Consider the following 17,149-nt stretch of genomic DNA (forward strand, 5'->3'; position numbering starts at 1 on the left):
CCATGGGTACTTAACAATAATGGGAGAGGGAACAAGTACGTGTTGTTTGTTAACTCAACATTCTCTGGGATTAAAAAAATGACCTATTTGAAAAATTATTTATCCTTTCTGCCTGAGGTTTTAACTCCTGTGGAGGGATCTCTTTATTCTAATTCCCCTGAGAATCCAGTGACTACATGCAGGCATTATTTCCTGATTTATAAAATAGGCCTTAGCCACCATCCTAAATTTTTACCTGTGAATATAGGGTCATTTTCTCTTCTGATTTAGTAAAATATAAACATATGAATGCTTAATCATTACCTAGCTGAATTCCAACCAACAACTTTTTTTCTCAAGTAGGTGAGCAAGTGGCATGTTTTTCCCACGTTTATTGAGATATAATTGACATATAACGCGTGAGTGTAAGGTGAATACCGTGGGGATTTGATACTCTTACAAATTGCAAAATGATGACCACAAGAGAGTTAGTTAACACTTTTATCATCTCACATAATTACCTTTTTGTGTGTGTCATGAGAACATTTAAGATCTACTCTGCTAGCAGCTTTCAAGAATATAATACAGCAGTGTTAACTATAGTCATCATGCTGTACATTACATTCCCGGGAATTATTTATCTTTTAACTGGAAATCTGTACCCGTTGACCAGCATCTCCTCATTTCCTCATCCGCCAGACCCGGGCAACCACCATTCTACTCCCTGCTTCTATGAGTTCAGCTTTTTTACATATACGTGATATCATACAGTATTCGTCTTTCTCTCTCTGACTTAATTCACTTAGCATAACACGTTCAAGTTCCTTCCATGTTTTTGCAAATGGCAGGATGTCCTTCTTTCCTGTATGTATCACATCTTCTTTATCCATTCATTCATAGACAGACAATTAGGTTTTTTCCATTTCTGGATTATTGGGAATACTGCTGCAGTGAACATGGAGTGCAGGTATCTTTTCAAGATCCTGATTTTATTTTCTTTGGATATATACCCAGAAGTGGGGTTACTAGGTCACATGATAGTTCCATTTTTAACTTTTTGAGAAACTTCCGTACTGTTTTCCATAGTGGCTGCTCCAATTTACATTCCCACCAACAGTGCAAGAAGGTTCTCTTTTCTCCACATCCTCACCAACACTTGTTCTTTCATGTCTTTTTGATAATAGCTATTCCAATAGGTGTAAGAGCTTCTCAAATCATTGGCAATGATTCCTTGGATATGACACCAAAGGCACAGATAGTGAAAGAAAAAATGGACAAATTGGATTTCCATAAAAAATTTTGTTCATCAAAAGACACTGTCCAGGGCTTCCCTGGTGGCACAGTGGTTGAGAATCTGCCTGCTAATGCAGGGGACACGGGTTCGAGCCCTGGTCTGGGAAGATCACACATGCCGTGTAGCAACTAGGCCCGTGAGCCACAACTACTGAGCCTGCACGTCTGGAGCCTGTGCTCCGCAACAAGAGAGGCCGCGATAGTGAGAGGCCCGTGCACCGCAATGAAGAGTGGCCCCCACTTGCCACAACTAGAGAAAGCCCTCGCACAGAAACGAAGACCCAACACAGCCAAAAGTAAATTAATTAATAAGACACTGTCCACAGAGTAAAAAGGCAACACACAGAATGGGAGAAGATATTTGAAAAGCATATATCTGAAAAGGGATGAATATCCAGAATATATAAAGAACTCCTAAAATTCAACAACAAAGCCCCATACAGCCTGATTTAAAAATGGGCAAGGACTTGAATAGACGTTTCTCTAAAAAAGATGTTATGAATGACCAATAAGCATATGAAAAGATGCCCAACATCACTAATCATTAGGGAAATGCAAATCAAAAGTACAATGAGATGCCACCTTATACCCAATCTTAGGATGATGACTATCAAAAGACAGAAAATACCAAGTGTTGACAAGGATGTGAAGAAATTGGAACCCTTGTGCACTGTTAGTAGAAATGGAAAATGGTACAGCTACTGTGGAAAACAGTACGGAAATTTTTCGAAAAATCAAAAATAGGATTATGGCATGATTCAGCAATTCCACTTCTGGCTCTACACCCAAAAGAATTGAAAGCAGGGCCTCGAGGAGATATATGTTTAACTTCACTGGAGCATGTAGCTGAAATGTACATAATCTTCTACCTAGAGTTGTAGGTGTTAAACCCACTCGGAGGTTCACTGAACACTGGAAAATTTTCTCAGTGGACCAACCCATTTGCGGAACCAGGTGTTTCTGTAATTGTGATGCCATGGAAAATATTCATAGTGCTCTAAAGGCCCTTAAACTCTCAGTCCACCTGTGCTTTCTGGTTGAGTCCAGTGGCTGCTTATGCTTTTCAGGGATCTCCTTGTTTATGTAGGTGCATTTTTTTGTTTCTGTACTTTGCTACCTTTTAAAGAGGAAAATTTATAGAAAAAGATTTAAGAAGCTGATGTTGGGAGTCACTCACATTTCAGCCAGGGGCACTGCTAACATGCAGGTGTAAACCAGTGAACAGGTAAGGAAAGCATGATGTGAGCTGCAGTCTCTGAAGGATTAATTGTGTATGTCCATAATGAATGTATCCCAAGGTGCATTTAGACATCTGCTATAAATTAAAGCATTTTCCTCCTTTCCCCCCCCTCTTTCCAGTTTCTCTATGTCATTTATATACATACAGTAAACACAGTCTATATTTGGATGTCATGAGAATGAATGTCCCTTATTCATTGTTAAATATAATTTTATAGAAATGTTTATTTTCAGGTAACAAATACACATCACTCTTCTAAATAACTGATTAGTTTTATATTTGAAAATAGTCCATTTCTACTTGAGTACTATATTAAAGACATATTTTAATTTCTTAATCCTTATTTTTCCCATCACATTATATAGTAATACAACCACCTCACCTACATCCATGCCTGAAAATTTTTTTCAGATAAGATAATTTTCAACTGTGTTAGTTTCCTCATTCTGAAAAATTTGGAAGATATCCATCATTAAAATTCAATTTCTAATCAAAATAAATTTTTCTTAACTATACATTCCAAATAATATATATTATTCTGTTTTCTGTATTTCATACTTTGGAGAATGTTAGCTAATTACTTTTCCAAATAACTTATATTTAGGTAATACTTTCATTGTTTTTAATACTGTATAGCCATACTAGGGAAACTTTTAAATGTTGATATTTAATTATAATTTTATTCTTATAATGCCATGTTCTAGATTTTTTAGCATTTTTTAGTAACATTTTCACAACTAAGTCAAAATATATAATTAGAAATTATATAAGAACATATAGGAATGGAAAAAGTATAATTTAGGGGTGAAATTTAATATAATACTGTGTAAATAAAAACCTTTCTTCACACATTTTAAGTAGGAAAAAATGGAGGTTTGTGTCAACAAATTATTATTTTTTAAGAAAAATATGGCATTTTTCTCATGACTTTTTGAAGATTTATATCTATATCTACTCATTGTTTGTCATTCAAAAGAAAAGAGAAATGTTTTCATCAAGCTGTTATTTCCAAACATTAAACAATTTAGCAGCATTTTTCATTCAGCATATCATGCCCCTGGTGTCTCTTCCTCATCTTATAAGGACACCAGTCCTATCGGATTAGGGCCCCCCCTGTATGACCTTATTTAATTAACCTTAGTCACCTCTTTAAAAGCGCTATCTCCAGAAACAGTCATATTCGGGGTTAGGGCTACAATGTATGAATTAGGGGAGGGGAGGGGACACTATTCAGTCCATCACACAGAACGACTGGAAAGAACACAAGATTTGTATTTAGAAGGTACAAGTTCTGTCAGCTTTGTACTGTTGGGGCAAATCACTGTAATTTCTCTAAGCATCTCCTTTCTCACCTATTAAATAGCAACAATAATTATTTTATATCAAATTACTTGTAATCACTCGACTCAAATTTCAAATGGTTTATTGTGAAACTCTCTGCTGGCCAGAGGTAACAGAAAGTGAGGATCATTTCTCAGTAAGTTAAGGTGAAATAGAGGATGCCGTCAGAAATTTCTAGTTCACATCAGAAGTTGCACGTGTTGTTGGCAGCCCCAGGGCCAGAAACAATTTGGGAAACTGTTGACCAGCACAGTGTCAGTTGAATTCACACAAAAATCTGGATTTCTGATTTAGCCTCTTTCTAAGCCTGGTGGTAATAGACCAGTCCTGAGTACCAAGGATGAGGTCTTTCCCTGGATCCCGAACCCCTGTGTCGGCACGCTGACAATTGCTGTCCATTATTGCACTTGGGCTGTTGCTGATGGACATGTAGCCTTACTTATGCTGGGTCACTAGGTCGTTGTCTTTTGATCAACCAATTACATGAGAATATAGGTGATTAAATAAAGAAGCAATAAAAAATAAATCTTTGTAGTTTAGTCCCAAGAAGGGATGGAATAAATAAAAAGTCACAAAAAGTTACAAGAAGGGAAACAAAGAACATAAGAAGATCCATTCAGTAACAACACAAGTAAACTAGGAGATCCCTGCTGACACTTGCAGATATTCTGATTCTCACCATAGGAATGATCTGCACAAGCTTCACAAACACACTCACTGCCAACGTACCTACACCCCACACTGAACTACGAACAGCCTCTCTGTTGCTGTGAGCATTCTTCTAGCAGTTTCTTCAGCTGTTGTTTTGATTGAACTGCTCGCCCTGCTCTGTGGACAGTGCTACCACTGAAACCCCGCCTTCACTCACTTGAAAATGAAGATGAATGCTTGCGAGAAAATAAGACTGACTCTGAAGGACTTCACAGAAATAATCGGCGTGAGGCACGCAACCTGCACATTAGCGGGTGAATGGCTGGATTGGAAGGAACAGGGAAGGACAGGGCTGCCTGGCCGCGTTGCACTGAGTCATAGCTTTGAAACAAGGCCTTGAGTCAGAGCTATCAGGCTGGGGCTTCTGTTTTCCTGGCTCTGATAAGCCAGTCTCTTTTTGTCCAGAGGTTGAGCCTGTGATTTAACATAGCAATGACAGCAATAGTTATCCCCAAAAACATCCTTCACAACTCATTTCTAATACAAATCACTTATTCTTTGTGAAAGATGAGTGAGTCATGCAAGGAACAGACTGCCCATTAGTAGTACATTGTTAATTTGCTCTTTAATTAGTTAAGTGGCATATAATTATTTGAGGTCAAATAATAATTAAATTTTTGTACACCTTTTTTTCCCTCTGGTAAATTCCTACTGGACCACCCTCCATGATAAAGGACCTCTAAATAACACACAGGATGCTGGCTGTAGAACACAATGAAGTGTGTGATCTTTCCCTACAAAAGTCCCCTTTAAAAAAAAAAATCTCTCCATGAAAAGAATCATTTTATCATCATTGTTTAGAATTCTCCTTTTAAGAATAAAAATCATCCAATAAAAATATAATAAACTTTACACTTCTAATTAAGTGAGTTATCTGAAAAGAAAACATAAAATGCATCAACTTTTCATTTTTACTATAACTAACAGATATTAGTTAGACTTATGAACATTAAAGTGGGCTTTCCTCTAGGGAACTCTACCAAGAAAATATGGAAGTATTACATAAAAGTAAAGTTGGTTTCCTCCACTACCTGAAGTTGAGTAAATCATCTAAATTATGCTCAGTGTTTCTTTTTTCCAGAAGCAAGAACTTGATTGTTATTTAAGATGATGCAGCTAAAAATCTCACAAAGTTCACTTAAAAATTAAAATTAGAAATTTTCTCATTTTGACTTAGGGATCAGAGAACCCATGTTCATAATAATAGTGAAATTTTCAAGTATATTAAAAGAAAATATGATTTAGGAAATGAATTTAAGAAAAGCAAGATTAATATCATATTCATAAGCAGTAGAAAAACTGTCTTCTGATTAAAAAGAAATATTAACAAAAAAAATTATCAATGTTTCACCCATAAAACTATATTCTCCATGGTGCTGCCCTCGATTAATATCTCTGAGCTGATTAAGCCCTGGTGCATACCATAAACTTCTAGAAGGAAAATACCTCACCCAAAAATGTATGTTGATTATATTAACATTTGTAGAAGAATTTCAACAGGCACTTGGCTGCTGTTGACCCTTACTTAGCTAGGCCTTCATAGCTTTTGTCAGTTATTAGAAAGAAAGGTCTCAGGAAGAAACCTTACAGGAAAGATACAAGGTAGCCTTATCTAGTCATTAAAACAGGGCTTCAAGGACCTTTACCTTGTGAGGTTTTTTTTTTTAATTAATGTAGACTCCTTTGCACAGAATTGGCATGAATTAATGAGGCTTTTCAACAAGTACACACACTGAACACCAGACAAAATTAATAATCCTTCTCTCATTGTAAAAACAGTGGGTCACCAATGATACTGAAGCTACACATACACCAACTACAAAAACCTAAATTTTGACTCTTATAGAAAGAATCCCAACATCAGACTTAAAGCCAGGAGAACTACGACAGAATAGTCTTACCCATAGAAATAACAATCCGAATGCTAGTGAGGCTTTTCAATAAGTACACGCACACTGAACACCAGGGCCAGACAGTAGTTAAAGCAGTGAAAACAGATTTGGTTCAGGAACTTATATCAGGAATAAGTCAGCAGACGTACAGTGTTCATAAATGGACAGAGTTTCAATAACTAAGGCAGACTCCATGCTTTTGCCCAGGAATTCAGTCTGTACATCAAGACTTTGGTTTAACTCCCAGCTCTGCTTGCAAGTTAACTGACCTGTTAACACTCATCCAGCAAACATCTACCATATGGACACTATGTGCCAGGAATTGTGTTCTATTCATGGCACCTAAGCAAATAACATAAATCCTTATAAAGTACAAACTCGTTTTGTTCAGGGGAGGAAGAAATCATGACCAGGGAAGGAGATGCAAGTAAAACAATTCTAACAATACAGTATAATAAATGCCATGATAAATGCATATATAAGTGATTGTAATTATACTTAAAAAGACCAGGGAAAGCCTAACCAAAGTGATACTGAGGCGAGTTTCCTCATAAGGAACTCACTTAATAGAGAAGCGGATGCCTGGGAATTGAGACTAAGTGTAGATTGAAGGTAGTAAAAAGAGAAAGTGATATATATATATATACACCTTATCATTTCTGTATGACTTCTCTATTATTAATACAGAAAGAGAAAAGCAGAGAAAATAATATGAGAAGGGAAAGCAAAAAAACTTACTTCTTATGCTACGTCAGGTGTAAGGTACTTCTGCCAAAAATACATGACCTAAATTCTTAAAGCTCTTTGTGTTGTTCGAGGGCAAGTTATGCTCAGAGACTGGGACTGTCTTTGCCAATGCGGGAACTATAATAATTTCACAAGCCAACAGCATACAGGATAATGTCCCTTAATGAGCCAATAAAGAAATAACAGAGTCCGAGCCAATGACAGATTAATTACACTATTGTTCCAGGCAAAGGGAGATGAAAGGAAGAATGTCCCGATTTAGTTGAGGTGTACCTTTGTCCCAGTCGGTTCTCCAGAGAGACGGCTTAACCAACCCAGAGCTGACGTCCAGTTGCCATTACAAAAACTAAAGTCCCTTGTTGCTAGGGAACCAGGTTGCCCGTGTGGTGGGCCAGAGGCCACTGCTCAGAGTTCACCACTGCAAAGCAAATGTTCACCTTGCCCAGGCAGGAGCTAATGTCCCTAGGTTAGCTCGAAATTCCTGCTTTCCTACAGGCAACAAATTTCAACTAGCCCAGCCTTTTATTTTGATCTTTACCTTATATTTTTAAATAACTTGCTTATAATTCTATTTCTTGATTTCTCAAATTTATTTGTTTAAATAGACCTTTATTGGAGTATCATTGCTTTACAATGTTGTGTTAGTTTCTGCTGTACAACAAAGTGAATCAGCTGTACGTATACATATATCCCCATATCCCCTCCCTCTTGGGTCTCCCTCCCGCCCTCCCTATCCCACCCCTCTAGGTGGTCACAGAGCACCGAGACGATCTCCCTGTGCTACGCGGCCGCTTCCCACTAGCTAGCTATTTTACGTTCGGTAGTGTAGATATGTGGATGCTACATACCTATTGACTTTGTCTTGTGGAAATGAGGTTTGACCTTATGTAGGTTCCCCACTCACACATACACACCCCCCGTCAGTTACCTCCATTTCCTGGTTAATTAGGTCATCATTCTTAGTTACATCAGTGTTCACTTTTCACCTTATGATGAGTATATAAATATTATTCCTGAGCTGAGCCATGCAATTTAAGGCAATTATTTGTTTTTCTTGTCCATCTTTTTCCCTTCAGTAATAATTCAGTCCATACTTTGCTCATCTTTCCTAGAATCATACATCTCCCCTCTACAAGCTCAAACCATCAGGTGTTTTGGGTGTTTCATTCTCTTGAAGAAAGCCCACTAGAGCCGTCTATTCTGCTCAGATCTGGACCACTTGCCCTCTAGGCCACCTGCACAGCCATTGTCCTGGAATCTCCCTTCATCCTGTATCCTGTGGTTTCCCTTACATATTCTGTTCCCATGTTAGAGTCTCTATCTCCTGGATACCAAGGCATCCCATCTCTCACTTCTGTTAGATCTCTCAGAGACTCTCTGAGATAAGGTATACAGTAGGTTACTTTTTGAAGTTCCCACGTGTGACAAGGTCTCTCCTCCTCCCTCACCGCTGACTGGTAGTTTGAGTGGATATAGAATCCTAGGTTGGAATTTTCCTTCAGACTGTGGAAGCATCACGTAACTATGCCCTCCTGGCAGTACTGCAGTCAGAAGTCATCTGCATTCTGACACATAACCCCTTATCGCATGTGATGTGTTCTCTTTCTCTCCCTCTGGGAAGCACTTAGAAGTTTCTCCTTTTCTCTGGGTCTAAAACCTCATGCATCTTACTTAGCTCAGACCTTCCTCCATCCAGGGTCCTTGGCAGCTGTTGGGCTCCTTTACTTTCAAAATATCCTTCCATTCTGGAACATTTTTTTAAATTAATTTTTATTGGAGTCTAGTTGCTTTACAATGTTGTGTTAGTTTCTGCTGTACAGTAACTGAATCAGTTATACATACACATATATCCCCTCTCTTTTGGATTTCCTTCCTATTTAGGTCACCACAGAGCATTGAGTAGAGTTCCCTGTGCTATACAGCAGGTTCTCATTAGTTATCTATTTTACACATAGCAGTGTATATGTGTCAATCCCAATCTCCCAATTCCTCCCACCTCCCCTTCCCCTCTTGGTATCCATAAGTTTATTCTCTACGTCTGTGTCTCTATTTCTGCTTTGCAAATAAGTTCATCTGTACCATTTTTCTAGATTCCACATATAAGTGATATTATATATTTGTTTTTCTCTTCCTGACTTACTTCACCCTGTATGACAGTCTCTAGGTCTATCCACGTCTCTGCAAGTGGCAGTATTTGGTTCCTTTTAATGGCTGAGTAATACTCCACTGTATATATGGAGCATTTTAAAATCTTTTCTTGGATAATTTCCTCCCTTCCATATTCTCTGGTCTGCCTCTCTAGAAATTTTTGTTCGTTTTGTACCACTTAGAATGTTCCTCTAACTTTCTTATCCCTTTTCTCCTATTTTTCATTCCTTTGCCTTTCTGTACTAATTTTTGGAATATTGCTTCAATTGTATTTTCCTATCCTTTTACTGAATTTTCATTTCAGCTGTCATAACTTTTAACTTCCAAGAGCTCTTTGTTATCTGGATGTAACTTCTTTTCTTGTTTTTGTTTCACAAATGCAATGTTTTCTCCTATTCCCCTTAAACGTTAATGTCAGGGTTTTGTTTGTGTGGTTTTGAGATTTTCTTCTCCCTGCAGTGACAATATTTCTTTCAAGCTCCTTTTTTTCCCATGTTTTCTTTTTCCTAAATTTGGAAAGACTGGGAAGCTCAGTTATATACCCAGGAAGTGCAACAGCCAGGATCTGCAACCAGACTGTGTGATTTCAAAGCTGGAACCTCTCCTATGCACCCTATTATACATAATCATTGAAAACGTAATACAAAAATTTATTAACTAATCAAAATGGAATAAAAATTTAAAAGCTAATTAAAATTGCCTCAGTGAATGAAATACATTGCCATATTTTAGAGATTACCAAGCTTAAATTTATAAATGAAAAGGTTAAATCTATAAATAAAAAGCATATAGGAAAGTTCACATTGTTACAGGTAGAAATTATATTAATATAATATTTGCCTTTAACTACTATGTGTAGGGGACTGTGCTAAACACTCAGCAACATTTATCTTCTTTAATCATAAAAACAGCAGTGGTTTTAAAACAGAGGAATGAGAACTTAGAAAAGTTAAATAAATTGGCCACAATTACACATTTGTGAAAATCAGGCTTGGAAGCAAGGTCTACCACACTCTTCATTCCCCACCATTGTACACGTTACCTCCCCAAAGAGTCCAGGCTGGCTGCCCAAAGGCCAGGGACTCTACGCTTCATCATTAATTTACCGTGACCATTCACACTTCATGGAATCTGTCACGACATAGCCTCTCTCCTCTGTACAAGTAGAAAGTTGTGAAGGTGGTCTCAGCCAGGTTCACCAAGGAGCAGAACCACACATCTGGAACCACAGCCAACTTTGGTCCTCACACATCATCAACCTGTCCTGTAAACAAACAAATGAGGTCAGATTGCAAGGCAAAGAAATTCTAGAATCAAACTCAACAGGGGTCTCAATTTGAGCTAACATCCTTAGATACCCTATTAAATGAAATTGGAGGTTGCCTTGGAGGTCACGGAAAGCAGGATCTGGGATCTCCAACGGGGCCTAAACTGTCACAAGGTTGGTTAGACATGATGCATTAGTGAAAGATCTGTTTTTGTCTTTTATAAGAGAATCTTAAATGAAAGAGCAAGAGAATAATGTTTGACAAAGAGAAGGTTTTCTAAAGGGTTTTTGGCCTATTTATTTAGGAAAGGGCAAAAACATTTTAAAGACGTACTCAATGTATGAAGATGATACGTGAAAAAAGGAACATCATAAGAAGTTTCCCAAAAACAAATACACAGTTTTGTTTTTGGTATGGAGGTAATGAGAAATAAATATTGTAGGCGTGGAAGATGCCCAGGTATTACAGAGGTACCAGAATATAATGAGAGAAGTGTCTGGAATACCAGCACGATGAGATGAATGACTGGCATTTGAAAAGTTTCACTGTTTTGAAAAATAAGTCCTGACTTGCAAGAGGATGGCGTGGGAGTGGAGGCACCCTTGTTCCCATGCCATTGCTCTTACATCCATATGGGCGTTGTTAAAAACATGTAAAAACAGTCTATGTGAGCAAACGTATTAAACACCTTCTGGATTCCAGTATGAATCTCTACCATCCCCAGTATTTCTGGGAAAAGATAAAGAGACAGTACTCACAGCCACCCTGAAATTCAGACGCTGACCGAAAAAGACCTGCTTCCAGAAGGCAGGTTGCTGCCCCAGGCCTAGAAATTGGCCTCATAGGTTGTCCAAACCATGCTGCAGTGCTCTCTGTGGCTTCCATGGGAACGTGGGTGCAAGGTCTGTGAGGAAGCAATTGGATTAATACATGGTCTGAGCACGGAATCACTCTGCGGTCTCTGGTGCGAGGGGAGCCCGAGAGAGTTACTGTCAAGTTCGTATGAGATTAAAATAGATCTGCAAACGAGTGGAATGCCGGAGCACAGGCTCAAGGAATGTAAATGGAGATTACAAAAGGAGGAGTGACTCAGGCTACCATGTTACCAAACTCCAAATCCAGCCCCCTTCCACCTGCCTTAATAGCATCTCTTGACCAAGTTAGGACCAGAAGCCCAGTTACATTCCTGTTTGGACACGTATTACGTGGGGCCAGCGTAGTCAAATGACTTAGTCTCCCCGGACAGGAGTAAGCACCACCATCTGTCCAGGGGGAGGTTTATTACAGTTTAAGCAGACTTCTCACCGTGACATTTGCCACCAAACCGGCTCCCACAGTGAGGATTGTGGATGACAGAGCTCAGAATGCCACCTCTAATGACCTCAATTTTGTTATGCTGCAAGCAACCCACCATATCTTCTCCGAACTGACTGGGTTTTGGGGGGGGGAAGGTGCAATTCTATGACTCCCCTTTCTTGTGATTTAGTAGCGCCGTGACTGTGTTAAGCATTTCATTGGAAGATGTAGGACTACCGAAGTTTAACTTCACTAATGTCTCCTTTGCTTAAAGATAAAAATCCCAGTTTTCCCTTGAGTTCAAAGGACTGAGACAGTAAGTTTCATAAATACTCCATTGAAAAACCGTGTGCTTAGAAGGCACTGAGAGGGACTTCCCTGGCGGTCCAGTGGTTAAGGCTCCGGGCTTCCACTGCAGGGGGCTTGGGTTCCATCCCTGGTCGGGGAACTAAGATTCCTCGCGCAGTACAGCGCGGCCAAAAAATAAAATAACAGAAGGCACTGCGCCTCAGACATAGTGGTTATAAGGGCAGATATTAAATGCAGAGTCCCAGGCTTTGTCTCCAGAGATTCTGGTTCAGTAGATCTGGAGTGGGATGTCATTGTTTAATAATGTGCCCAGGTGTTCCTGATACAGATGATTCAAGACCCCTGCATGAGAAACCCTGCAGACTGATGGAAAAACAGCTGTGCCCTGGACACATTAAAACCTAACAATTAGACTGTAATGTTCCTATACGTGGTCCTTCCACGATCACTGAGAAATTCACAAAGCAGCTACATGGAACTTGTTATATACTCTGTTCCAGGAGGATACGAATTATCCCTTTTCTTTTTGCACTACAGAGAAGTATCTTCTCAACATGTACTAGGATCTCTTTTCTGAAAATAAAAATGGTGGCTTTTATTTAATAGTCACACTATATCATAATTACATAACTCATGAAAATGACCTGAGAGCTTTAGGAAGCATGATGATGAAAAAGTAAATTATATCCATTTGATGTTTTCAGCGTTTTCTGTGTTCTATTTCCCATCCTATCTTGGAGTTGAACTTGGTAGCTAGGTCTTTGAACTTCAAAGGAGATCCTAGTTAGAGGCTGGACCCTTCAGTGTCATCACTAATGGCTACTGTTATCATTGCTGATGTGAACCTATGAACTACTAAACCAGGCTTGACTTAATTCATATTAATCAAGATGTCAGATAGAGGCACTTACCCTATCTCCCAGTTGACTTATAGGTCTCCTATTTTCTTCCCTTATAAAAGGTGCCATCATATCAGTTGAAAATTGAACTGTGGCTTAAAGTCAAGTGGTTAAATCAATTAAAGCTATCCTTAGATGTTTCAGAACGCAATGCTCAACTTACCACCTAGAAGCTAGCATACCAGAGGAGAAAAGCTAACACTGCCAGAGGAGTCCATGAGGGACCGTGTTAAAGACAAAGAGGAGAGGTCAGGAAAGAGGGTGAAAGATGTGGAGAAGTGATAGAAGGTAAAAGAACAGAAGAAAGTGAGAGCTAATTTAGTGACTCAGGAAGACACAGTGCCTGATAGTAGCTGTTCAACATATTTTGTGGGATTTTAAAATCCATGGAATTTCTTAAGGCTATGATCAAGTCGCTTATATTCTATATGGCCCCATTCCCACCCTATGTGAGATGCTGATGATACTGCACAAGAGTTATGATCCAAATAACCTGGAGTGTATTTTATACCCTCACACTTGCAGATGCAACCAAGAAAACAGGTGCTTGACTCTTTCAATAGAATTTTTACGAGGCAAACTGAAAGGGGATCTGATAGTAGGCCAATAGAAATTATATTACTATCCCAAAAGAAATTTAAGTCTTGTTACTTTCTATTTCCTTTATTCTACCTTTGTTTCCAATGAACCTAACATATTTATAATCAGTAGAAGCTGTATTTCTCACCTCAGAAGACGGGACGATGGGAAAGAAAGCACGGAAGTGGCACTGAAACAACAGTAAATTTTTGATAGAGTAAAAAAATTCGATTGTCTTATTTCTGAAAACACTTTTAAATACAGATGGAGTGAAAGCCAATTTACCATGAATCCAAAAGCTTAAGTTTCAGGGTTCCTCACTTGCCGTTTTAGAGAGTAATGAAAATGGTAGTGTGAAGTTTATCAAAGAACTTCAGAGCATCTCTATACTTTAATTTTATAATAATGATAATGATTCAAATAATAAATAAATTAACAACGACCGAGGGATTACTGTGTGTCAAGCGCTCAGCTAACTACTTGATGTGCATGGTCTAATCGAATCTAATCAAAGAAAATCACACTGGAATGTAAGAGACAAATGCCACGACACCGTCAAAGATTAGTTGTGTCTTGGTTCTCCGTCTATCAGAGATGTCAGTCCGTCGATTCGTAGATCACAAGCAGCTTGAAGGCAGTATGGTGTCTTATTCATCTTTGTCATTTTCATAGTATCTAGAAATATTAAGCTGTTAGTCAACTAAATGATTGAATTAGTTTTTGTAATTGTGCTGTCTACCCGCTGACAATACTGGTGGCTGTGGAATACAAAGAATTTAAAAAGATTCCTTAATTTCAACGTGTGTGTATGTGTGTGTGTGTGTGTGTGTGTGTGTGTGTGTGTGTGCAAAAAGGGTAATTTAACAACTGGAAAAAAAATAGCTGTAGGCAAGTAAAAAGCAAACCAAAAACATCTCATCTTAATCTTATTGTATGCAGGACATTTTGGCTAAAAGATAAAAAGGAAACTGAAGTCAATAATAATCTTTACCCCCAGAAAAGGGCACGGCCATGTTTTTTTTAACCAGGCCTCTGCTATGGTATGGGGTAGGCGGGACCAAGTCACTTTAATCCATGTTGAGATGGTTCTGGACTTTGTGGTAGCCTTAGGTCCAGTTTACCACTGGTTTCATCTCTTCCGCAGGACCTGGCGTGAGCTCCAGGGAGACACTGAGACCTCCCTCTGCTTTATGGTTCAGACCTCAGCTTTCCAAACTGTGTGACGTTCATCTCCATCCGGCTGCCTGTGCCAGCCTTCAGTGGGCTGCTGCTATGGACTCGAGAAAGCCTGGTGTACCAGACAGGAGAGGGTGGGACACCCTTTCAGCCCTGGGCCCTGTCCCAATCTTTGGCACTCAGCAAAAGCCCTGGGGGAAAGAGATGGCAGGGAGTGTGGACTCACTTTGTGACAAGGCTCTCTGGAGTTCTAATCCATCACACCAGCCCACAGGCGGCTATTGAAATTCCATTCAACGTTGGACTCATTTCTACTTACCCCAGTCAATGGTGTATTTGCTTCTGAAAATAACCACTGTCTCTTCTCTCTTAGGAAGAGCTTGTGACTCTCTAGAATTTACTTCAGCTTCTCCGCATCCTCGGCTCTCTGGTGAGTTTTGGAAAATAGATAAGCAAGGATTTTACAGCTTATCTGGATTGTTCTTATTGTTGGTCAATGAATATTTATTAAGAGACTAGAATATGACTTCTACCGACTTCTCCAAACTTCCCTTTCACTATTCTAGTGCACTCGTTTTTGTTACTCTTTTTTTTTTTTTTTTTGTTACTCTTGACTCTTCTGCCTTGAAATATGCCACATCCACCCCGTGGAGATGGTGCCATCGTCTTCCTCAAATCTCACCTGCCCAGCGAGGCATTTGGAAAACCTCTGCTGCCCGTGGGCACTAACCCCACTCTCACAGCTCTGAGTGCCAGGAGAGCACTGCTATGCCAATGCTGCCCCACGATAGAAATAAGTATATACCTCTCTCCTTTCCAACAAGAGGAAAGCCCTCTGAAGTCAAAGGCAATGTTACCTTCCTCACAGCATCTAGCAAAATGCCTTGAACGGAGTAGGGCTGATGGAGTCCTCAGAGAATCAAAGGACTCCAACGTTCGCGCCAACAAACCAAACCCTAGGCTCCCCATTCTTGGGCTTGTTTATGTCTTGGAAGATGACCAGTCGCTTTCCCTGTGAATCAGGGTTTCTACCGCAACTGGTCTCAGGGGGACACAGCAGAGCGATGACGTTCAGCAGGTCGGAACTGCCCTGTCGCTGGTGTGTGGCCTCAGCGCTCACGGAGCTTCTCCGGGCTGGGTGACTGAGGTCCAGCTGAACGCGTGTTCACAGCGTATATATCGGTGTATACAGCAGAATAACCCAGGGAAATTCCCAGCGGATTTCTAAGGAACACATCTACATACAGCTCTTGTAGCTGTACAGTTATAATGTACTGAAAACACTGACCTCATATCAGGTGGAATACTGACTACAGGAATAAACTAATGCCTCATTTCTCTTAGAAATAATTTTTTATTGAAATACAGTTGATTTACAATGTTGTGTTGGTTTCAGGTAAAACTTGAAGGGCACAGAGATAGACCTAAAAATCGAGATAAATAAAGCAGATGAATGCATAAAAAACATCATATAGCTATCATCTTCAGAGGAAAAACAGGAGGAGAAACAGAAGGTATAATCTTTCATACATCCTTAAGAAAAGATTCAAAACGTGTGTCACAAAATCATACAATCTATTAAAAATCAATTTTAAAATGTACAGTTGGGGCTTCCCTGGTGGCGCAGTGGTTGAGAATCCGCCTGCCGATGCAGGGGACACGGGTTCGTGCCCCGGTCCGGGAAGATCCCACATGCCACGGAGCGGCTGGGCCCGTGAGCCACGGCTGCTGAGCCTGCGCGTCCGAGAGGCCACAACAGTGAGAGGCCTGCCTACCACAAAAAAAAAAAAAAAAAAAATTAAAAAAAAAAATGTACAGTTAATACTTGAGGCTCAGACTTATGAAAGGGCTGGGAAAGCAAGTGGCTTTCATTATTTCCAAAAGCCTCTCTATGCCTTAGGATTAAAGAAGTTAACTCTAATTTATTTAGGTTCCCCTACCAACAAATGGTAAATCATCCTCTATGTGATACTCAATTTTCTAAACATACACTTCATAGTGGGAACTTGTACAGTGTCCCTAATAGATTTGTACCATTTTTCTCCTAAAAGAATTTTAGGCATGTTAAAGAATTCTTGCTATTTCACCAAAAAAGCCAGGCACACGGTCATTAAAATCTTCTGTGGCATTTAAACTTAATATGACTAAGACGTGGTTATAAAATAAAATAACACTCCATATTGGGAAACCTTTTAAAAAGCTGAATGAACCTTTTTATTCTACATACATCAGACTCTTAATGGCTTTTCAACAGTTTGGACCATTTTGTGC

Source organism: Kogia breviceps, chromosome 8, assembly GCF_026419965.1.
Source record: "Kogia breviceps isolate mKogBre1 chromosome 8, mKogBre1 haplotype 1, whole genome shotgun sequence".
Classification (NCBI taxonomy): Eukaryota; Metazoa; Chordata; class Mammalia; order Artiodactyla; family Physeteridae; genus Kogia; species Kogia breviceps.